This window comes from Schistocerca piceifrons, chromosome 4 (genome assembly GCF_021461385.2).
Source record: "Schistocerca piceifrons isolate TAMUIC-IGC-003096 chromosome 4, iqSchPice1.1, whole genome shotgun sequence".
NCBI lineage: Eukaryota > Metazoa > Arthropoda > Insecta > Orthoptera > Acrididae > Schistocerca > Schistocerca piceifrons.
In genome coordinates, this window is record NC_060141.1 from 95,113,831 (window position 1) to 95,138,164 (window position 24,334).

The window sequence follows — 24,334 nt, forward strand, 5'->3', positions numbered from 1 at the left end:
AAGATTAACCCAGACCTGTAAACAGGGAAGATACCACAACAGTATCGTCCTTCTGGACGATTATGATTTTAATTGCTGGTAAGCGGCACAGAGACTCCAATGGGACAGCAATAGGCAAGGATATGAGGAGGTATATTTGAAAGATAACAGTGCAGAATTAGACACAAACAGGTCTAGTGACTTGTTCCTGTGTATGCCTGTTTCAAATATACATAAATAAAACACAACGACACCAATCGCTTACCTAAATTTTCATTAATGACACTTTTCTGAGCTTTTTTTCCATTATCAGCCAGCAGTTAGAGCGTTTAGTTCAGGTACATTTCAGTGGGTAAAGCCAGTGATTTCGAAATTTGTAGAATGTGTCAGGTTTATCATTTTGTTTGAAGAACGCTTTTTGGTAGATCAGTAAGAAGAAATTTTTAGGAATTCGTGTGATATTCCTGTAGTATTGTGTATGTTAATTGTGTGCTTTCTCGACAACCCAGCAGCTGTGTTGTACACATTCACTGTTTACAGCCGCTTTTAGCAGAGATGTTACAGGTGTTAAGCCCCTTTTACATAGAGAGATGTTATAGGATATTGCGTCTTATTATATGCAAAAATGTTTATGGAGTTATACATCAGGGGCTGGTTGTCTTCAAACTAAGGACTCGTTTGGCGCAACTCTACACGCCATTCCATCCTAAAGAAGCCTTTCTCTCTCTCCACAACTACTGCAACCTTTATCCATCTGAACCTACTTACTGCAGTTAAGTCCCTCTACAATTTTTACAACCCAGTAGCTTGGCAGCAGGAATGAGAGAGGAGAAAGACTAATTGAGTCTGGAACTAATTTCGGATAGTAATATCGAACACTTTGTTCAAAAATCACAAGAGCTGGACGTATACTTGGAAAAGACCGGGAGATACGGGAAAATTTCAGTTAGATTACTTCACGGTCAGGCGAAGATTTCAAAATCAGATATTGGATTTTAAGGAGTGCCCAGGAGCAGATACAGACTCAGATCACAATTTAATAATTATGAAGAGTAGGCTGAAGGTTGGGAGACTAGTTGGGAAGAATCAGTGTGATAAGAAGTGGGACACGGAAATACTAAAAAATGAAGAGATATGAATGAAGGTCTCTGAGGCTACAGATACTGCAGTAAAAACAGCTCAGTTTGTAATTCAGTTGCAGAGAAATAGACAACTCTAAAAAGGGCAGTCACAGTTGGGAAGAAAAACATAAGTGTAGAGAAGGCAACTGCGAAGAAACCTTGTGTAACAGAAGAGATAATTCAATACATCGATGAAACGAGGAAGTACAACAATGTTCAACGAATTTCAGGAATATAGAAATACTAGTCACTTAGAAGTGAAATGAATAGGAGACGCAGGGAAGTTAAGGTGAAATGTCTGCAAGAAAAATGTGAAGACATCGAAAGAGATATGATTGTCAGAAGAACTGAATCAGTATACAGAGAAGTCAAAACAACCTTCGCTGAAATCTAAAACAAGGGGAATAATGTTAAGAGTGCATTAGGAATTCAATTGTTAAACACAAAGGAGAGAGTGGATAGGTGGAAACAGTACATAGAAGGCCTCTATAAGTAGAAGAACTTGTCTGAAACCGTGATAGAAGAAGAAACACGAGTCGACATACAAGAGATAGGGGATTCAGTGTTAGAATCAAAATTTAAACTAGCTTTGGAACACATAAGATGGAATAAGGCAGAAGGATAGGTAACGTTTCACCAGAATTTCTAAAATCATGTGGCAACAAAATCACTATTTCCGTTGGTGTCTAGAATGTATGAGACTGGCGATATACCATCAGTCTTCCGGCGAAACATCATCCACACAGTTCAGAAGACTGAAAGAACCGAAAAGTGTGAAAATTGTCGCACCATCAGCTTAACAGCAAATGTATCCAAGTTGCTGACAGGAATAGTATACAGACCAATGTGAAAGAAAACTGAGAATGTATTAAATGACAATCGGTTTGGCTGTAGGAAGGGTAAAGGTAACAGGAAGGCAGTTCTGACGTTGCGGTTGACAATCGAAGCAAAACTAAGGAAAAATCAAGATTTTCACAGAGTTTATCGACCTGGAAAAAGGTAGGTAGTGTGAAACGGTGCAAGATATTCGAAATTATTAGGAAAAAAGAGGTAAATACAATACACAATATGTATAATAACCAAGGGGGAATAATGAGAGTGGAAGACCAAGAACGACGTGTGCGGATTAAAAAGAAAAATTGTCTTTCTCCCTTACTGTTCAATATGTGCGATGAAGAAACAATGACGGAAATGAAAGAAAGGTGTAAGAATTGGATTAAATTTCACAGTTAAAGGATTCGATAAGACGAAAGCAATGAGAAATTGTAAAAATGAAAACCGCGAGAAACTTATCAGAATTGGTGATCACGAAGCAGATAAAGTTAAGTTGAGCGAAATAACCCGTGACGATCGGAGCAAGTTGGATATAAAAGGCAGGCTAGCACTGGCAAAAAGTGTACTCTTGGACAGGAATAATTTTTAATTTAAGGAAGAAATTTCTGAGAATATATGCTTGGAGCACAGTAGTGTATGACAGTGAGACATGGACTGTGGGGAATCGGGAACAGGATAAAATCGAGTGGACTGATAAGGTAAGGAAAGAGGAGATTCTCCACAGAATTGCTGAAGAAAGGAATACACGCAAAACACTGACAAGAAGAAGGTACAGGATGTTACGACATCTGTTAAGACACCAGAGAATACCTTCCATGATATTAGGGGCTGTAGAAAAAAATTCTGGTTAAAAAATATAACCAACTAATCTTCAGCGCTCTTCTGCAGCGGCAGCATCACGTTTTAGGAGGTTCCCCTCTTGTCTGGGCATCATCCACGTCAAACTACCGTTACAGACTACGCTCCAGACAAGTTCTACCAGGAGAGACTTACGAAATACTACTTTTATATTCGATGTCACCAAATTTCTCAACGTCATAAATATTTGTTATTTTAACGGCAGTCCACATTTTATACCCTATTTCGTCATAGTGAGTTAACATTTGTGGATATTTGATACTCAAATAGCTATTTTGTTTATTATCACGGTATATAGAGTTAGGAGCTTATTTTGTTACGAAAACATGAGGTTTATATCTTCATCCCGCATGTTGTTGTATCATATAACAGCAATAGCACTTGAGCTGACAACAGAAGCATCGTGGTTTTATGGTAAAGTAAAGGGCAGTTGCCCGTGCTGGAAATAGTGACAATAACCGAAATAAGTACAGTAATAGGTCTAAAAAACGGTGATACCGTGGCAGCAGGAGGAGCAGAAACCATGGCAAGCTGTATAAAATATGGAACTTATAAAACTAGCACCTCACAACAACGCGAGGTACAGTGTTAAAAACCTGTTGCTGTTAGTACAGTAAGAGCTAAAAGAAAGATGGAGGAAACAAAAATAAACAAATATGCCTTGCACAAGGCGAAGATTCTCTCCTACTTTTCTCTCCAAGCACGGAAAACAAGAAGAGTTGCAACAACAAAAAGGTGATTGTAATAGCACACTGACTGAGCGTTTTTTACATTCACATCTGGCGTTTAGCTACGACATTTAGCTATGAAACGTTCGTTTCCATTCCTTTCCACTCGCTTTTTAGCGACTGAAAATCAAATATGGCACCCACCAACTGTACGCATTCGTGGTGAATGTGAACGGTTAATTCGATCTGTCCTCTTATGAAACTGCGGGATAAAAGGGAAGTTAAGTTAGGTTGTCCTTTGAATTCAGCACAAGGCAGCTGTACTGACGGGTTCCGACAAAGGAGAACGCTTGAGTAGCAGGGTTGGAGGTCCATTGAAAAGACGCAGGTAATGGTAATGTCCGTATGCCAGGAGCGCTCTCCCACACAGACGCGTTCAGATCGGCATGAGAGCGCACTTGTTACGGACTCGCCGTGTGAATGAGCAGCACGTGGGATGGCAGTTGCTTATGTCATACGGCAGCGTGTCCTTCGGCCAGCTTCTTAAACACTTCTCAACCAGCTTGTTTATACGACCTTGAAAAGCTTATACCAGCATCAGTAAACTTCCGCTGGATTTAGCAACAGCTGCATTCACAAAATGCAAATATCGCTCGAGAAACAACATTGCGCAGAACCTCTGCCTCCAGCTAACTCACAGATCATACACTAGCCTTATTGGAGACCTGGACGTCCTATGCGTTTTCTTGCATTTGTTGATGGATATTCATCTACAGACAATGAAATAATGTTTAGTATTCTTCAGGTGAATGTAAGTCAATCGCTGCTGTTCACGTCATACTTTAATGAGGTAGTGGATAGTGAAATGTGACGTCAGGCTTTTCGCAGATGATGCAGATATCCAGGAGGAAATCTTTCCGGGTAGCAGTATCGAGTTACATCTCTAAACACGAATGATACGAGCCTGTTTATGCAGGGAGATGGAATACTGTCCCTTACTCGAAACGTAAAAGCGTGACACATACAATGTTAGATCAGGATATTTCCTACCGGCAACCAAAGGGTTCACAGATTACATAAATGTCCTAGATGATTGTTCTTAAGGTTATATATTTTATATATTGTGCTCCACATTCTATGGATTTTTTTCAGTCCATCAAAAACCCATACGGTAAATAAATAAGTATCGGGAACTGCATTTTGTCATCTAAAGAGAGTGGATACAAACACTTGTATGCCCTATACTTCAAGTGTCTGAAGGCAAAGATTAACACAAGACATCGAATGTGTGACTGCTGAAAGGGTGAGACAGAAATCTTGAAAAATGACTGCAGACGAACATTCAATGAGAGAGGTGACACAACTAGCAAGAAATTCGTTTTCTTTTGAAGAAAATAATAATAAAATAAAAAATTCAAAAAGTATTTTATTTGGAACGAAAAAGTTTTGACCTTAAATGAAGTCTAAAATTACTAGGCCTAAATTTCTTTCGTTACATGTAAAGCAAAGTACTTTAGAGAAATTCTGCTAGTTGTAGATGTCAATGAAATGAACAAAAGCATGGCAGTGTTATTAAGGCATATAGTTTTGTTAAATTGTTTTGAATGTAATGACAAAAATTCCAAACCAGCATATATTGTCGAGTGACATTTAACTTGTTATTCGACAGAAAAATGAGAGTAGCCCATTGATAATGGAGAAACAAAAAAATAAATTTCGTTTTGTTCAAGACAGAATCTTTTCAACACGTGAACTGTTGAAGCAAACAAGGAAAGAAATAATATTTCAGAAGAACTTTGCCTGTGCTTGTTGATGATTTAAACGACCATCCACAAACAGACGATGTCACATTTGACGGGAAATATGAAAAAAATAAAGAGATGACTGTATTACGTAAATTCAAATACGGATGTAGTTTCAGTGTAATGGTAAACGAAGAGGAAACATTTCGAGCTAGATTTCTGCCTTGATCGAGCAATCCACCTATGCTCCGTTAACGCAAGTAGCGTTGTTGACGCTCGGTAGCTCGGTACGGGCTTTTGTTGAAGTTTCGAGAACACACCTTCACCGAAGAGTCAAGCAGTATATTGCTCCCTCCTACGTATATCTCGCGAAGAGACCATGAGGATAAAATCAGAGAGATTAGAGCCCAAACAGAGGCATACCGACAATCCTTCTTTCCACGAACAATACGAAACTGGAATAGAAGGGAGAACCGATAGAGGTACTCAAGGTACCCTCCGCCACACACCGTCAGGTGGCTTGCGGAGTATGGATGTAGATGTAGATGTAGACGTTTGCCGGCCGCGGTGGCCGTGCGGTTCTGGCGCTGCAGTCCGGAACCGCGAGGCTGTTACGGTCGCAGGTTCGAATCCTGCCTCGGGCATGGGTGTGTGTGATGTCCTTAGGTTAGTTAGGTTTAAGTAGGTCTAAGTTCTAGGGGACATATGACCTAAGATGTTGAGTCCCATAGTGCTCAGAGCCAGCCATGTAGATGTTGTTGTTGTTGTTGTTGTTGTCTTGTTGATCAGATCGTTCTGTTTGCTTGTACGTTGGTTTGTAGTCACAGAGGCGGTACCCGTTAGGGATAGTGCCCCTTCTTGGAAGTACGTCTTTAGGTCACATACAGGATTAACGACCAGGAAGTCTGTATTTCCTCGCCTTGAGGTGGGGAACCGGCTGGACTGTGCGAGCGATGGAACACCTGGGCAACGACCGTAGCGTCTTGTAGATGGCGCTGAATATCACTTCTCCTGTTCTGACAAGACATTAAAAGATGACGCTTTAAAACACACGCAACGCTGGAATAGGACAGTACCGGAAAAAAGAAAATACCCGCCCGCAGGAAACTACCGGATTTCGTCAGTTTTTCTCAGAAAAATGGCTTAGCAGCGGACAACGATGCAGGTCTCTCCTCGACCTTTCCGTGAATTTCTCTAATAAATTTTACCCTTTCACGACCGTTCCTGCTCGTGGAGTCACGGACTATTTTTAGCTTCAACGACTTTCTACAGGCTGTTATCTAGTCCTATTCTCTAATACAAAGGTTGTCCGGGTTGAAAGCAGTGCGTCCCCAAAGACATTTCAGAAAATAAAATCATCTAAAATTACGCTAGTCAACTTTTACCTCACAGTGTACTGAATGAAGAAGACAAAATTACTCTTAGATACCCACGGAACTTTACAACAGCCTCCCAGATCAGAGTTACGAGGTGAGTTGCTTTCATGTGCTATTTGGCCACTTTTTGTTATAAATCGCGCAAAATTTAAGAACAACGTTCGACTAATGGGCATCTTTTAAGACACTGAAGCAGAAAAGTGCCTAGAAGAGTCAGAATGTCGTAGCTATACTACTTTAGTATCGCAAAGGCTTATGCGTAAATGGGGATGACTTCCACGAACACCCTTTGGATCGGAATGCAGCGCATTCAACTGAAATAATTCGCTCGATACTGTAAGCTCAGAAAATAAATAAAATATACAGTCATTATACCTAAAGTAAGGTATAAAGTTCTGAGACGGCATAAAACGAAAATATAAAATATTTGCGTTATGTAGATGGCAGAGATTTACTAAGTCTATCGTTCGAAGATACCATTTTTATCTTCAGTAGACATTACGGAGCGAATTGGTTCTAATGGTTCAAATGGCTCTGAGCAGTATGCGGCTTAACTGCTGAGGTCATCAGTCCCCTAGAACTTAGAACTACTTAAACCTAACTAACCTAAGGACATCACACACATCCATGCCCGAGGCAGGATTCGAACCTGCGACCGTAGCGGTCGCGCGATTCCAGACTGTAGCACCTAGAACCGCTCGGCCACACCGGCCGGCAGCGAATTGGTGCAGTGGTTACGACACTCATCTTGCACTTGGGAAAATGGCGGTGCAAAACTAAACCGGCAATGGAGATTTAGATTTACTGCAGTTTCCTGTAACAGCTTAAGGCGAATGCCAGTATGTTTGCTTTAGAAAGGACATGGTCGAATTACTTCACCAACCCTAAGTTGTACTATGTCGCTATTCAACTCGACAGCGACAGGACTAATTCCTAATCTTTTTCTTCTTATAGATAATTTTCTGCCATTCAGATCGGAACCACCAGGATCGATCATGAAATATCTGGAATTTGAATTATCAAATTAACTGAATTAATTGATATTAAATATGTGTACTCGCTGAGAACGCGCTGATGAAACGTAATGACGTGAAATGATAGAAGTATGGTCATGAAATGCTGTGCCTTCAGTGTAATGGGTAAGTTACATAGTGAATAATGAAAGTTTTTGAAGATAGAGGTTCTAGGTACGGAACGATTTGAAGTGGAATGATCATATAAAATTAATAGTTGGTAAGGCGGGTACCAGGTTGAGATTCATTGGGAGAGTCCTTAGAAAATGTAGTCCATCAACAAAGGAGGTGGCTTACAAAACACTCGTTCGACCTATACTTGAGTATTGCTCATCAGTGTGGGATCCGTACCTGGTCGGGTTGACAAAGGAGATAGAGAAGATCCAAAGAAGAGCGGCGCGTTTCGTCACAGGGTTATTTGGCAAAGGGTGATAGCGTTACGGAGATGTTTAGCAAACTCTAGTGGCAGACTCTGCAAGAGAGGTGCTCTGCATCGCGGTGTAACTTGTTCGCCAGGTTTCGAGATGGTGCGTTTCTCCATGAGGTGTCGAATATATTGCTTCCCCCTACTTATACCTCCCGAGATCATGAATGTAAAATTAGAGAGATTCGAGCGCGCTCGGAGGCTTTCCGACAGTCGTTCTTCCCGCGAACCATGCGCGACTGGAACAGGAAAGGGAGGTAGTGACAGTGGCACGTAAAGTGCCCTCCGCCACACACCGTTGGGTGGCTTGCGGAGTATAAATGTAGATGTAGATCACCTTACCAACCATTAGGTTATCTGAACAGGTCTCTATACCTGATAAAAACTTTCATTGTGACAAGTGTTTCTAGCTAGTCTCTCCCGACAAACAACCTCGTTAAAAGAAAGGAATCTGAAGAGGGAACACGGTGTGGCCTACAATCTATAAGATTTTACTTTCAACCGTATCTTCTATGTTCCGGAACTGGACACATGAGATGGAGGACATGCCTCATCTTGCTGTAGGGAGAAGATTCAATTGTATAGCAATACCAAGAAAGATAAATGATATAGAAAATTTGAGTTAAGTGCACTAACATTGAATCGTTTGAGGCCATACTCGTAAAACCAAGAGGTCTTATCTGGAGCCTTAGTCATACAGTAATTTTCATTACACACGACATAGTTATTCTGTGGAGAATTCCGCGGTAGTGTTTTCTCTCTTGGCCGTACATATTATGATAATTGGTGCTTATAGGGGAAAACATAAGGAAGAGTATCAGCAAAAGGCATCTATTAGTTCGACTATTACTAAGATACGAAAGCGAGTCAGTAATTGAAGGACTGCTTTCTTCTCCATAGGTTCACAGCACTGATTCACTGTTGTTCTTGTGCGTCAGCTTTGCTGCGCTATTCGTAATAATTTCAGATAATTTTATTATGCATCTCTAAATCATCGCTAAATTTATGCTCGTTGGTCACCACATCAAACAAGAAATACAAATAGGAAATAGAAGACATGACATTTTGTCGTCGAGATAATCGGACGAGACGTTACTTTGCGACAATCTGATGCTGTGCAGTGCATGCTTCCACAACAGGTATTTACGTAGTTTCTGATATTCAGTTTATGGGCATAAGACGATGGCCCAAAGCATATTTATCTGGCTAATATTTCGTTTTATAATGCTGGAGGCATCAGCAGAGGCTATAAAGACTCAGAAAGCAGTTATAACCTGAAATAAGCTCAGACTTCCGAATTGGTTATACATATATTAATGTAGCGGTCAGCTCGTGACGTCATCACTCCGCTGGATAAGATCGAGCAATCGCGCCGACATGTGTTGTAAATGTTTATTTAGTACTTAACAGAAACAAGAAATACCTGAGTCAGCAAGGCCGCCGGATCTCTCCAAAATTAAGTACGTTTGGTGCATTATGAAGAAGACCCCCCACCCCAACCAGCTCGCGATTTTGACGATCTAACGCGCCAGTTGGATTGGATTTGACATGATCTCCCACACGAGGACGTAAAACAGCTCTGTCAATCAGTTCCAAGCCGAATAACTGCTTGCTTAAGGGCCAGAGGTCGATCAAAGTCTTATTGACTCGCTCATTTTGAGAAACTCTTTCTCATGAATAAATCATCCAATTTTTCTGGAATAATTTTCATTTGTCTATCTGTACATGTAAATCACATGTACCAACTTCTGTCCCATTCGGATAACTCCTTAGTGGTGCGTCTTTTTTTTTCTCTCTCTCTCTTAGAGTGTATTTCAAAGCCAAATGGACCCGTATTTCAACACATGGGTGCAGGAATAGACGTACACCTGCACTCCAGTGTTGTAATCACTTGGCAGCATCATTCAGTCACCGATGTCATCTGCTCATCCGTTCCCGTAGCTTTTTTTTTATTTTTTCCTTTTTCTGTGTGTATACAGCGGCTACAGAAACGAAGGCAACAAATTGTACCACGGCTCAAGATCTGATCGCTATCTTGTTCTCCAGCGATTAGCAGACTATTAAAATCAGCAGCTATAGAGAATCGATTTTTATTTCTCTCTCTTTTTACGCTCCCCTCTTTTCGCCAAGGCCGTGATCAGCAATTAGCATACGACTGAGGGGCCGGCGATGTCGCCTAGGCGGACCGCCGCGCGGCTATGAAGGCGAGAAAACCGCGGCAGGGCGCATGCGCGCGTCTGCCCGCATTAGCATATACAAGCGTGGAGAAATCAGACAACAGCCGGCCGACAAGCTAATGTGGCTGTAGCGCATAAATACGTTCCCGGGCCCGAATGAATCGCATCCTTAACTCTCCGGGAGATTGAAGCCTTCCACACGAATGTACCCGGCCGGTTTCCGTTAAGTGCCGAGGTAAAACCGCCTGCCCGCCTCCCCGACTGGAAGACAAAACTGCACAGTAAAAACAAAGCGACGACGACAGGTGGAGAGGCGGCCAATAAAGGCGAGAGCGGCCAGAACGGCGGTGAAAGCGCGCCTAGCTTCGTCAATAGAAATCGTCGCGCCCCCTCCCCGACCCTCGTAAATAATGCATTTAAACTGCAGACGTCGCGTGCGCGCCTCGTTAACGCTATTTTGTCTTTCAGTTAAAAGTTTCTTTCCGATTACAACGTGCTTCACGAGGTGTTGTCACCCTTTAAAAACCCCAACAATTAACTTGAACTCGGGTAACAGCGCAGGTCCTCGTATGCTAGTTTCAAAACAACGCTGCAGTGAAATGTGGTACATGTACCTTGTTCTTCGCAGTAAACAAATCACATCAAGAACCCGTCAGAAACATGAAGTAACGAGTGCTATTGACAGAGGATCTGAAATTGATTCCGTATTTTTAGATTTACAGAAGGCTTTTGACACAGTTTTCCCGCAAGCGGCTTCTGATAAATATCGCGCGTCGCCTGTCTGCGGAGTATCGTCGCAGTTTTGTACTGGGTTTGTGCTTTTCTTTCTGTAAGGTCACGGTTTGGATTCCGTAGAAATGTTTGAACACGTGAGGCAATACAGACACTACGACTTATCTTAGAAGAAAGATAAAGGAAAGGCAAACCTACATTTCTAGCATTTGTAGACTTAGAGAAAGCTTTTGACAATGTTGATTGGAATACTCTCTTTCACATTCTTAAGGTGGCAGGGGTAAAAATACAGGGAGCGAAAGGCTATTTACAATTTGTACAGAAACCAGATGACAGTTACAAGAGTCGAGGGGTATGAAAGGGAAGCAGTGGTTGGGATGGGAGTGAGATAGGGTTGCAGCCTATCCCCGATGTTATTCAATCTGTATATTGAGCAAGCAATAAAGGAAACAAAAGAAAAGTTCGGAGTAAGTATTAAAATCCATGGAGAAGAAATAAAAAATTTGAGGTGCGCCGATGACTTTGTAGTTCTGTCAGAGACAGCAAAGGACTTGTAAGAGCAGCTGAACGGAATGGACAGTGTCTTGAAAGGAGGATATAAGATGAACATCAACAAAAGCAAAACGACGATAATGGAATGTAGTCGAAATCACTCGGGTGATGCTGAGGGAATTAGATTAGGAGATAAGACACTTAAAGTAGTAAAGGAGTTTTGCTATTTGGGGAACAAAATAACTGATCATGGTCGAAGTTGAGGGGATACAAAATGCAGACTGGCAATGGCAAGGAAAGCGTTTCTGAAGAAGAGTAATTTTTTAACATCGAGTATAGATTTAAGTGTCAGGAAGTCGTTTCTGAAAGTATTTGTATGGAGTGTAGCCATGTGTGGAAGTGAAACGTGGACGATAAATAGTTTAGACAAGAAGAGAATAGAAGCTTTCGAAATGTGGTGCTACAGAAGAGTGCTGCAGATTAGATGGGTAGATCACATAACTAATGAGGAGGTATTGAACAGAATTGGGGAGAAGAGGAGTTTGTGGCACAACTTGACTAGAAGAAGGGATCGGTTGGTGGGACATGTTCTGAGGCATCAAGGTATCACCAATTTAGTATTGGAGGGCAGCGTGGAGGGTAAAAATCGTAGAGGGAGACCAAGAGATGAATACACTAAGCATATTCAGAAGGTTGTAAGCTGCAGTAGGTACTCGGAGATGAAGAAGCTTGCACAGGATAGAGTAGCATGGAGAGCTGTATCAAACCAGTCTCAGGACTGAAGACAACAACAACAACAACAACAAGGTCACAGTCTGTAGTAACTGAAAGAACGAAATCGAGTGAAACAAAAGTGATATCTGGCTTTCCTCAATAAAGTAGGCCCTCTGCTGTTCTTAATGTGTATAAAGAATTTACCAGAAAATCTGAGCATCCTTGTTAGATTATGTGCAGACTGTTGCGCCATGAGATAGTCTGGAGTAATGAACCATAGGGAGAAAGGTGCCACCATTATGTTGAGCGTGAACTCCGAAGTAAAAAGAAACATCATAAGCGTTGCTTCATCTCGACCTCTGAACACCCAGTTCTCCCCACCACTCTTGGGGTCAGGCCAGCCGGTGTGGCCGAGCGGTTCTAGGTGCTTCAGTCTGGAACCGCGCGACCGCTACGGTAGCAGGTTCGAATCCTGCCTCGGGCATGGATGTGTCTGGTGTCCTTAGGTTAGTTAGGTTTTAGTAGTTATACGTTCTAGAGGACTGATGACCTCAGAAGTTAAATCACATAGTGCTCAGAGCCATTTTGAACTATTTTTTTGTCCATAAACATAAAGGCTATGCGAATAACTTCATCCTCATGTAACACGACGATCTGCTCAAGTTTTGTCTTCCACACTGAACTTCGACGTGAAGTGAATTTCATTCTAGGAGGGTAAATTAGGAGAAGTATAGTACAAGATATTGTAAAACATTAGTGTACAACATTTTACCTTGCAAAACCAGTAAATAAGGATCATTCTATTGTTGATGCAGATAACTGTGCAGCTGGTTTAATGTCCTTGGATACACACTTGATGGTCATGTTGAATGCATCAAATTTTGAACATTTCGCTGAGTGGTGGCGTCGGATTTATATTTTCTATATTCAGACGTTTCCGAGAAATCTCTTCATCTTCCGCACTGCCTTGCTGTTAATGGTCAGCGTAATGGTCTAATGGCAATAACACTACGTTATTGGTTTTATTTGTCAACGTGTTATACTACGAGTGCAATTCTGAACTGTGATGTTACCGAGATTAGTATGTAGTCAGTTAATCGCATCACTTCTGAATATTTATTCTGCAGTATAAGGACTGTCTATTAATGTTTATGGTCATGCAAGTGTCGTTTATACTTTTTATTTCGGTATAATTTAAACTCAATGCAAAAGAAAGTGCTAGTGGAAGACTCTGCGACATGCAATATTTGTTCTTGAGTACTGAATCCCATAGACTTGGTGTTGATGTGTGTCATGATCGATCTTCTACGTTTAAAAGTGATCGTTTCCGGTGTTTGCCAATAATGTTCTGCTTCATCAGCATTATTGCGACGAATCCTAGTCGAGCGCTTCTCTCTATCGCGGTGACGTCACTTTAAATTTTACTTGCCGCGTTTTTTGTGGAAAGGCGGTTAAATTTAGGAATAAGCCGATAATTAATCGTTTTATCTTGAGTTGTAAATTACTGTTTTTCACTTTCCTTCTCGGCCCCAACTGTTAACATAAAAACCTCGCACTGGTTGCACAACCATTGTCACTTCGTCGATCAGTGAAATAAATTTTGTACCTGTTTTATTATTTTCCTGCGATACTCACGTCTTTCTTGCCCTCTTAACATCCGACCGCGGATATTACTTTTGTCAAATATTCACACGTACTCCTTCGAGATGCATATCCAGCTCTTTCCCCTACTACCGTCCGACTCACAATGACGTCCTATCCTTTTATCCGGGTGTCTCTGCTTGCACTCCAGCTAGGATCACGTGAACAGCACGCGGGCGTTGAAGACAACAAAACTTGACCAATATAGTTCTGAACGCCTACATCTACATCTCTTCCCTGAAAGCCACCTTACGTCTTGTGGCGGAGGGTGTCACTTCCCACTTTCCTTTTCCAGTCGGGAATGGTTCGCGCGAAGAAAGATTGTTGGTAAGCCTTTATGTCATTGATATTGTGACTAATTTTGTTTCCATGATCTTTTCGCGAGATATACGTAAGAGGAAACAATGTATAGATGGTGGTGTGGTAAGTTCCCATGGGACCAAACTGCTGAGGTCATCAGTCCCTAGGCCTACACAGTATTTAATTTAACTTAAACTAACTTACGCTAAGGACAATACACACATTCATTCCCGAGGGAGGGCTCGAACCTCCGACTTGGGGAGCCGAGCGAACCGTGGCAAGACATCTTAAACCACGCGGGCTAAAATATAGGCTGACTCTTCAAAGTTTAAAAGTAAATCACATAGTGAATCAGATCTCAACTTTTGCAACGCTTTTCAAGTAAGCATCTCCTTGTGGCCTTTCATAGTCAAACAGCTACTCCATAGGGAGAGTGCGTTCATTGGCAAATTTCGTTATACATTTTTGTGCAAACAATTTTAATAATTTGTACATTAATAAAAATATGATATGACGTCGGAGGTATCCGAGGACGTGGCCAACTTAAAACGAAGTCCGCAGTCAGCTAAAAAATGTGCTACAGCCCTTCTTCGTTTTGTTACTTCTTCCACTCACCGACCTGCTAGAACAGCGCCCCGAACGCAGTGACGTATTAAATACCGCTCCATCTTGTCAGTGTTTGCCACTGAAGTACGTAACTCTTAATCGTTTCTCGATATCGCTTCATTCATATCTACATCTACATGATTACTCCGCTATTCACATGACAGTGCCTGGCAGAGGGTTCAATGAAACACCTTCAAGCTGTCTCTCTACCCTTCCACTCTCGAACGGCGCGCGGGAAAAACGACCATTTAATTTTTTCTCCACGATCCCTGATTTCTCTTGTTTTATCGTGATGATCATTTTTCCCTATGTTTTTGCAGTTGGAGGAGAAAACTGGTGATTGAAATTTCATGAGAAGATCCTGTCTCAACGAAAAATACATTTGTTTTAATGAATGACACTCCAATTCACGTATCACGTCTGTGGCACTGTCTCCCCTATTTAGCGATAATACAAAACGAGCTGCCTTCTTTGAACTTTTTCGATGTCATCCGTCAGTCCCACCTGATGCGACTCCCATACCACACAGTAACACTCCAAAATATGGCGGACAAGCGTCGTGTATGCTGTCTCTTTAGTAGACCTCTTGCATATTTTAAGCGTTCTGCCAGTGAATTGCAGTCTTTGGTTTGCTCCGTCCCGAACATTATATGCCGGTCGCGGTGGCCGAGCGCTTCCAGGTGCTTCAGTCTGGAACCGCGCGACTGCTACGGTCGCAGGTTCGAATTCTGCCTCCGGCATGGATGTGTGTGATGTCCTTAGGTTAGTTGGGTTTAAATAGTTCTAAATTCTAGGGGACTGATGACCTCAGATATTAAATCCCATAGTGCTCAGAGCCAATTGAACCACATTATCTATGTGACCGTTCCAAATTTTGGGTATTTGTAATTGTAATCCCTAAGTATTTAGTTGAATGTACAACCTTCAGATTTGTGCGATGTACCGCGTTATCGAAATTTAGCGGATTTCTTTTAGTTCTCATGTGAATAACTTCACACTTCCCTTTATTATGGATCAATTGCCACTTTTCGCACCACACAGATATCTAAATCATTTTGCAATTCGTTTTGGTCATCTATCGACTTTAAAAGACGGCAAATGTCATTATCATCTGCATGTAATCTAAGAGGCCTACTCAGTTTGTCTCCTGTGTCTTCATTATGGATCAGGATCTGCCTATGACACTTCCTTGGCGAACGCCGGATATTACTTCTGTTTACTCGATGACTTTCCGTCTATTACTACGAACTGTGACCTTCGCTGTACTTGTCCGGGATATGTGTAACATTCGACGCCAATCTCACATTTCTAATGCCGCTAGCTGTTTTTTATCCCTCTTTACCAAAGTCGAGAATTGCAGTCCATATGTTGCCACTTTCCAAGTAAAAATCCTTTTTGCAACGTCATTCAGAAGAAATATGACTTCGCAAATATCTGAAACGAGAAATATCATTTTGAAATCCGTTGTTTCTTTCTGAACAGCCCTGTATTTCACCTACTTCCGTGTAGTAACTAGTCGTGGATCTGAATAAAATACTGTCAGTAGCGAGAGAATATGTTATACTATCAGTAGCAAACATAGAGTAGTCTTGGCACCACAATCACATAGTGAGACAAATAAAGTATCGGAAAGACGGAAGAAAGAAAAACGTTCCAGTGCAGCGGATACTATTCAGCTAGAATCTATTGCAGCTAATGCTTTCGCTGCCAGACGTGAACAAGACGTGTGAGAGGCGATACGGCGCCGTCTGCTGGAGATACTCCCATCGCGCGCTCCCGTATCGTTAGCGGCGGCAGTAATCAGCGCTAACTGGAATACGCATCGCCGCCAAGCCGACATATCTTCGGCCGTTCATTGTCTCGCCCTGTGTTTGTGCCGTGGGCGCCGTGCTGTGCCCGCTGCTTAACTAATGTGTGATCGGCATGCTATCGATAAGAGAAATGGTGCTTATAACTAACATTGTTCCGAAGGCTGCCGGCCGTCTTCCCTTCTCTCTCTACACGTATATATATATATATACATACACTCGTTCATGAATTATTCAGGGTACCCTAAACTGGTGTTACGAGCCGCTCACGACCGTTCGACTAACGTGTTTATGATTAGCACCTCTGGTCTAGTTCTTGCTCTCGGTTTCCTGTGCAACGTCCTTCTCGCTCTCTGAATAGGGGCGTAAATTACGGCAGCAAGGAGAGCCGCCGCTAGTTGATATTGCTTTTTATCTGTAAACTGATGGGAACGCTTGGATGTCATAAACACTCAACCGCGGCGACCTCCCGGACCGTCTCCATGATACACAGTAGACATATAAACTGGGATAAAACTGTCAGCAAAAAAGACTGCAGACGAACCCCAAGTGAGGGCTTCATGAAAGTGGCCCAGTAAATACGCTTGCAGTCTTGACATCTACGTATGTCTCTGACATCGACATCGGTCTTTAGACTGATTTCTTGTTTGATGCTATCCTGCACCTTTTCCTGTCTTGTGCTGATCTTTTCGTTGGTTGGTTGGTTTGTGGCGGTTAAAGGGACCAGACGATCTTTTCGTCTCTATATAATTGCGTAGGCTTCCGTGGCCAGAGTCAGTCGACATAAAAATTTTTGGGTATGGTACCGCGTCATGATGTAAAAACTGCTGCTACTGGAGAAAAACCAACGTTTCGGCCACAGTTGCAGCGGCCTTCTTCTGGGTCTAATGGTGCGTTCTGTTTTTTTTTTCCTTTTCTGAATTTCGATTCCCCCCTAAGGGGGAGGGCTGGCAGCAGCTTAGTACGCTGCTCTTGAGCCTACAGACTTTTTAAAACGTAAGAAGAAGAGAAGAAGCAATAATAGCAGGCGGTAAAACGGTGACTTAAATTGTAAATCGGCGGAAAATTGTGGAAAGTTAGAACATAAAATAAAGAGTTGGCAATGCTAATAAAATACACAGGAAGCAGAGAGGTAGAATAGTACACAGACAATTAAAAAAACATGGCGACAGTGTAGTTTCTGTTCGCAAGAGAGATAAAAATCACACCCAGCGACAGTATGATTTCCGTTGGCAACACTTCGGAAAAGACACACAACATTGAACAATAACTGTAAACACTGCACAAAAATATCGGCACAACGATGACACACCATAGCCAAGGGCAGATGGGTGGGGGGGGGGGGGGGGGATCTGGACAGATGAGGGGAAACAAGGAGGGAGGAGAGGGAAAACGAAAGGGGGAGGGGAACCGAAGGAGGTAGAGGACTCATTGGGGGGGGGGGGCAGGGCAGACGTGAGAGGGAATGGGAAAAGGCAGAGGAGGGAAATGCAAAAGGACTCGGGGTAGAGAAGGGGGGCAGAGAGAGGGTAGGTGGGGAAAAGAGAGGATGGAAGGGGGGGGAGAGGGAGCCCAGGAAGATGGAGGAAAGGAGGGGGGTGAGGATCAGAGTTGATAGGAGGGATAAATGGAGGGAGAGAGGGCATCATCCGGGAGGGGGAGTTGATGGAAGCCACCTTGGGAAAGGAGATGAAGGTTGTAGAGATGGAGGGTAGGGGGGACACAACAGTGAAGACGTTGCAGGGGGCGGGGATGGGAGAGGAGAAGAGCAACCAGAGGGTGAGGGGGATCAAGGCAGCGGGAAGTGTAGAGTATGCGTATATGTTCGAGGAATGGGAGCAGATGGGGAAAGGAATGAGGTCGTAGAGGATCCGTGTGGGGGACGGGAGGCATATACGGAAGTCGAGGCGGAGTGCAAGACGCATAATGATCTGGAGGGATACAGAATTTGGGGGGGGGGGGCAGATATCCAGGCGGGACTGGCATAACAGAGGATGGGACGGAATAAGGATTTGTAGGTGTGGAGGATGGTAGAGGGGTGCAACCCCCATGTCTGGTCAGGGAGGAGTTTCAGGAGTAGGAGACGGTTGTGGGCTTTGGATTGGATGGAGCGGAGATGAGGGATCCAGGTGAGGTGACGGTCAATGGTGAGGCCAAGGTAGGTGAGGGTGGGGGATAGGCGGACAGGACGGGTGCAGACGTTGAGGTAGAATTCCAGCAGCCGGAAGGAGCGAGTGGAACGACCTTGCGTTCTAGCTATGCAGTGTCCTTTATATGTTGTTGTTACTGTTCACTGCACATGCCATCACGTCATAATTTTAAAAGGTAGTTAGTTTCAAGGTCAGTTAAGGAACAAGGAGAGGGAACTTTATTTTAATAGGTTATTGCGGTGGAGGGAGAACGTAACCTCTGTTGCCTATTGGCTCTTGTGTTTTGTACCATGATTGGTGGTCACCGTCGAATGAGAAGTTGGCTGCTGTTTACCAACTGCTGGACGTCGGCCGCACGGCGGCAGTTACTCGCCGGTAGTGCTCGTGCCTCGTGTTCACAGTGCGGTCTGTTGGCCTCTGATTGCTGGCAGCCAAGATGGGGCAAGCCTGAGTCCATCCTCCCTGCTCATGATATTAGGGTGTTTAAGTATTTCGATGGCCCCTCTGATTTTTAGTTTCGTCGTAACTGGCTGCTTGCCCAACACACAGGCTTCGCTGAATTTTATTTCTTTTCTGCAGTCTTACTGATGTTATGCCACTGCGGATTTGTTGTGTTGCCCTAGACGAATATAGCGCTCGTGTTCCCGAATGCGCTTTGCTATTGGCCTACCAGTCTCGCCGATGTATGCCTCTCCACATTCGCATTCCACCTTGTAAACGCCTGCAGTGTGTAATGCTTTCACCTTGTCTTTAGTGGAGCCTAGCACGTCCTGGTTCCTACGACCACCATAGAAGACAGGCTGCACCCCAACGTGGCGAAGATGGTTCCCTATTCGGTCAGTTACATTTTTCATATAAGGTAAGCGCAATGTTGGCTCCAGTTTGTCTACTTCTTTCTTACTTGTGTCCGTCGACAAGGCTGTGTGGATCAACTTATGGCTGTAGCCAATGGCTAGAGAAGTTGTGCGTAGCCTTTTAAGCTCAGGTGTTATGTTTTGAGCATCACTTATGCGTTGCGCACGGATTGCCAAAGAACGGGTGACAGAGTTCTTCTGCGCTGACTGGTGGTAGGATTGGGCGCGCAGATACGTGCCTGTATGTGTGAGCTAGCGATATACTCTGTGCCCCAGTGTGCCCTCCGTTCTCCTGTATACTTCGACGTCTAGAAATGGAATTGCACCATTCTTTCCTACTTCGAGCGTGAACTGTATCTTCCCGTGCATATTTTTCAAATATTCGTGAAACTTGTGTAGCTCTGCTTCACCATGAGGCCATATATCGAACGTGTCGTCCACGTATCTGAACTAGCAACGTGGGCGTAATGGAGCTGAACTGAGGGCCAGCAGTTCGTAAACAGCAGCCAACTTCCCATCCGACGGTGACCACCAATCATGGTACAAAACACAAGAGCCAATAGACAACAGAGGTTACGTTCTCCCTCCACCGCAATAATCTATTAAAATAAAGTTCCCTCTCCTTCTTCCTTAACTGACCAATGAAACTAACCACCTCTTAAAATTATGACGTAATGGCATGCGCAGTGAACAGTAACAACAAAATATAAAGGACACTGCATAGCTAGAACGCACCATTAAACCCAGAAGAAGGACGATGCAACCGTGGCCGAAACGTTGGTTTTCCTCCAGCAGCAGTAGTTTTTACATTATGACGCGGTACCATACTCAGAAAACTTTTATGTCAACTTTTCGTCTCTACTTAGCTATTACACTCTTCATCCTCTATAGTCTTCTTTGCACATACTAGTCTTCGTATGCCTTTACTATCTTTACCCTCCACTGCTACTTCCTCAGCCGAGTAAACTGTTCACTAGTGCTGTAGCAGACGTCCCACTCATCTGTCTTTCTTCTGGTGAGGAATTTCCGTCAACCTTTTTCGTTTGCATCATTTTCTACGTTAATCGTTCTATTCTATTATTAATGTATATCGCTTGCACCACATTTCAAAAGCGTCCAGTTCCTTAATTTATGAATGCATTATTTATTTGCACAAAGCCTTTTGTCGAAAGCCTCCTTCACCTGCACCTATGACAGTTTTCTGGCATCTGCTGTTTTGTGTAATCTTACTCTTATGATCGGACAATTCTTCTGCTTCTGATTTTGATGTTATGTAAAACGTTGAACTCCTTCCTCAGCGTCGTTGTTTTATGCATGGTCAATGCGCATTGCAAACACATGGACGGAAACTATTTATGACAGTATATCAAGATTAATTAACCTGTAAGTACATGCACCGAAGTATAAAGTGCAACATTCACGCTCAACAGGGGATATTTCGTATTGTAGTGTTCCTTGCTGTGCATATCGCCACATAACTTCTTGTTGAAGTGTATACTTCGAACGCAAGCAGAGCCAGTCTTATCGGTGCATTAGCAACTACTTAACGTGTTTTACCATCCGGAAAGGCGTCATCTGGGGAATGAAATACACCGGGCTAGTACTTATGTAAGTACCAGGAGGTTGTAATTAATGTGCAGCTACTCAGTGAGATCCAGTGTCGGCTGTAATCACCATAAGGCAGCGAAACTTGGTAGATATGCAAATGCGTTAATGCGGTACCAGTTTAGGCTGGGAAAAAATCAGTCCCAATTTTGATCACCAGGTGCAAATCTGGCGCTGGACGGAATCTCGTCTACGTCTCCGGTGCTCATATTGAACCCTTATCACTTGTTTGATCTTTTCTGCCCACGTCCTGTTCCTAACACATTACATATGGGAAGCTTTAAAGTCAGTACCGCCATTACACTGTTGTTTATTTACAGGGGTACATTTACACTTAGACAATCATGATTTCAGCTTCAGTGTGCCATTATCAAGTGTTTTAAGTCTTATAAATTGTCTAAGATGGCATACTGTCGTATTAAAATACACTATGAGACACAGTGTCTAAGAGTCGATATTTCTGGCAGAGCCTACTGCTTTGTTTCATCACTGATATACCATCTTGACTAAATGACAGTTGGCTAAGAGATAGTTTCTAACCGATTTGCAGAACATCAATGGTGCACTGAAAACCGGGAACTGGAGAAATATGCAGTTGTTGAGCACAGCCTCACAAACAAACATAAAATACTGTTTGACGAAAAAAAAGTTTTGTCGCAGGCTACTACATACTGTGACTCTATAACTGAAGAGGCTGTAGAAATAAGAATATGTGGTAAAACCTTTAACCGTGACGGCGGATGTAATGTCACGCGGGATTAGCCGAGCGGTCTAGGGCGCTGCAGTCTTAGACTGTGCGACTGGTCTCGGCGGAGGTTCGAGTCCTGGGTGTGTGTGTTTGTCCTTAGGATAATTTAGGTTAAGTAGTGTGTAAGCTTAGGTTCAAAAAATGGCTCTGAGCACTATGGGACTTAACAGCTGAGGTCATCAGTCCCCTAGAACTTAGAACTACTTAAACCTAACTAACCTAAGGACATCACACACATCCATGCCCGAGGCAGGATTCGAACCTGCGACAGTAGCGGTCGCGCGGTTCCATACTGAAGCGCCTAGAACCGCTTGGCCACCACGGCCGGCTGTGTAAGCTTAGGGACTGATGATCTTAGCAGTTAAGTCCCATAAGATTTCACACACATTTGAACAATTTTTTTGCGGACGTAATCGTAGCGGTGCATGGAAGCGAGTACTCGAAGCAGCGAAGAGCCAGAGAGATACTCGCAATGTTTACGCTACGATGGAAGAAGTGGCGCCACCACTACAGACTTTGACACCATCTGCAACAGAATGACGTAACGACCGACCAATAAGAACCCGTATTTGGGCTATATAAGGCCAAAACCGCAGCATTTTTGACTGTCAGTTGCTCCTGACGAAGACGATGGTGGAAATCGTCGAAAGCTCGAGGTTTTATCTTGAACTGACGCCGCAGGAAGTACGAGAATGTATTACACAACAGTGCAATCACGAAAGACTTTCTTCTCATATGGTTCACGTTACTGTATTTACCGCATGCACGTCGAAAAACCACGAATGCCATTTAATACCTTGCCTACACGTCGGTGCTTAGATACCCGCAGCGGATGCCCGCTACTTTTGCATATACACTGCAGCAATGCCATCAAACAAACTTTTTGATCGACCCTTATAAATAGTACCACAAAAGTTACCCTGTCACGCATTCCACAGTGTGTGGCAGAGTATAGTTCTGGGTTATATCAGAAGACAGCAGACATGTCTCCTTCACTTTTGGATTTTTGGTGTGTTCCTCGTAACGAGAAGCTTCTCGATTCTCCACTCTTCATATCTTGTATAGGTTTCTGTTTATACATCGGCCCTTTCACCTAACCGTCGGCCGACCTAATTTGGCTGTTTCCCGATGCACGGTGACGCAGCCAGTTTTGGAAACAGGCGCTCCAGCTATCACGTTTCCAGACCACGCAGTTGTTTCCCCTCCTGCCGGGCCGCGCACCTTCCGGACGCTTCCACGTCCACGGCGGCTTCTGGTTGCCCTGGTTTATTGTGTAATAAATACGGCCGACCGGTCGACAGTTATCGCGGCAAGGACGAGTTCCCGCCGAGGTAATCTCTGTTTTTATTTCACCGAGGCTGTCCGTTTTAAACACAGGGCGTCACTTACGCACCCGGTTTCAGAACCAGAGGAAGATGGTCTGCCCGAGAAGGCGGACCCCATTCGGAGGTGCTTTCTCGCGCGTCGTTTAGCACGACTGCTAATATGGGGTTCACTTTACCTGTATCTTCGCCGTCCTGAAGTTATTTTTATTTTGTATTCGCTTAATGCTAATCGGCTGTCGACAGCAAAGACGTTAGAGACGATAAGTTTTATCTAATAACGTTGTCGTAAGGGATGGAAGAAACCTGTATCTTTAAGAAACTCTATAAGGTGCTTGTTTTATATGTGTGAGAACAATCTACATGAGAAAAATTTTTGGAAGAATCTTCGCGTCCTATTTTCATCATCTTGTTTCCTCTTAGCAACTAAGAAGTGTGTGTTGTTCAGGCAAAGTAGTCCAACGACAGCTTGTGTACCGCTATGTTCTGTTATCTGTGAGTGGAAATCTAAAAGAGGGGACGCCGAGCTTAATATCCCCCATCGGACGGACGCATCACTATGAACAATTGTTTCGAAACCAATACTTATTTCATTAAATTAGGTAATTTTTCCCTTCGAACATCATCAACTTGCTTAGTGGTAAAACGCATTACAAAAATGGTGACGGGTTTAAGTAAAACCAAGAAGTAAAATTTAAAAACGCAGGTAAATTTAACAAATACTAAGATATTTTGGCCGGCCGCTGTGACCGGTCACAAGTTCGAATCCTGCCTGGGGCATGGATATGTGTGATGTCCTTAGGTCAGTTAGGTTTAAGTAGTTCTAAGTCTAGGGGACTGATTACCTCAGATGTTAAGTCCCACTGCCATTTGAACCATTTTTTAAGATATTTTTAATTATAGGCCTGAATTAAACACCCTTTTGAACATTTTTAGATTGGCAGTTGATGACATACTGAACCTAAATGAAGAGCAATAGTTTTTTTTAGCAGAACTGCGGTGGCCATACATCAAAATGCCTTCTATAAAATATGTAGAGCGCAATTTGAACATTTTACACAAAAATTCATAGAAACTTCATGTCTGATATACTGACACCACAATGCCAGAATCCTCACGTCGGTGTAGGTAGAAAGGAACATGAGATGTAGGCTTTTAACATGCTGTAAA

At 43.1% G+C, this 24,334-nt stretch overlaps 1 protein-coding gene across 1 annotated transcript in view; it reads right to left on the reverse strand.

Moving 5' to 3' along the window:
• LOC124795628 (dendritic arbor reduction protein 1-like) overlaps window positions 1-24,334 on the reverse strand; it is a 55,018-nt gene that overhangs the window by 25,313 nt on the left and 5,371 nt on the right. The gene's annotated exons all lie outside the window — the stretch shown is intronic.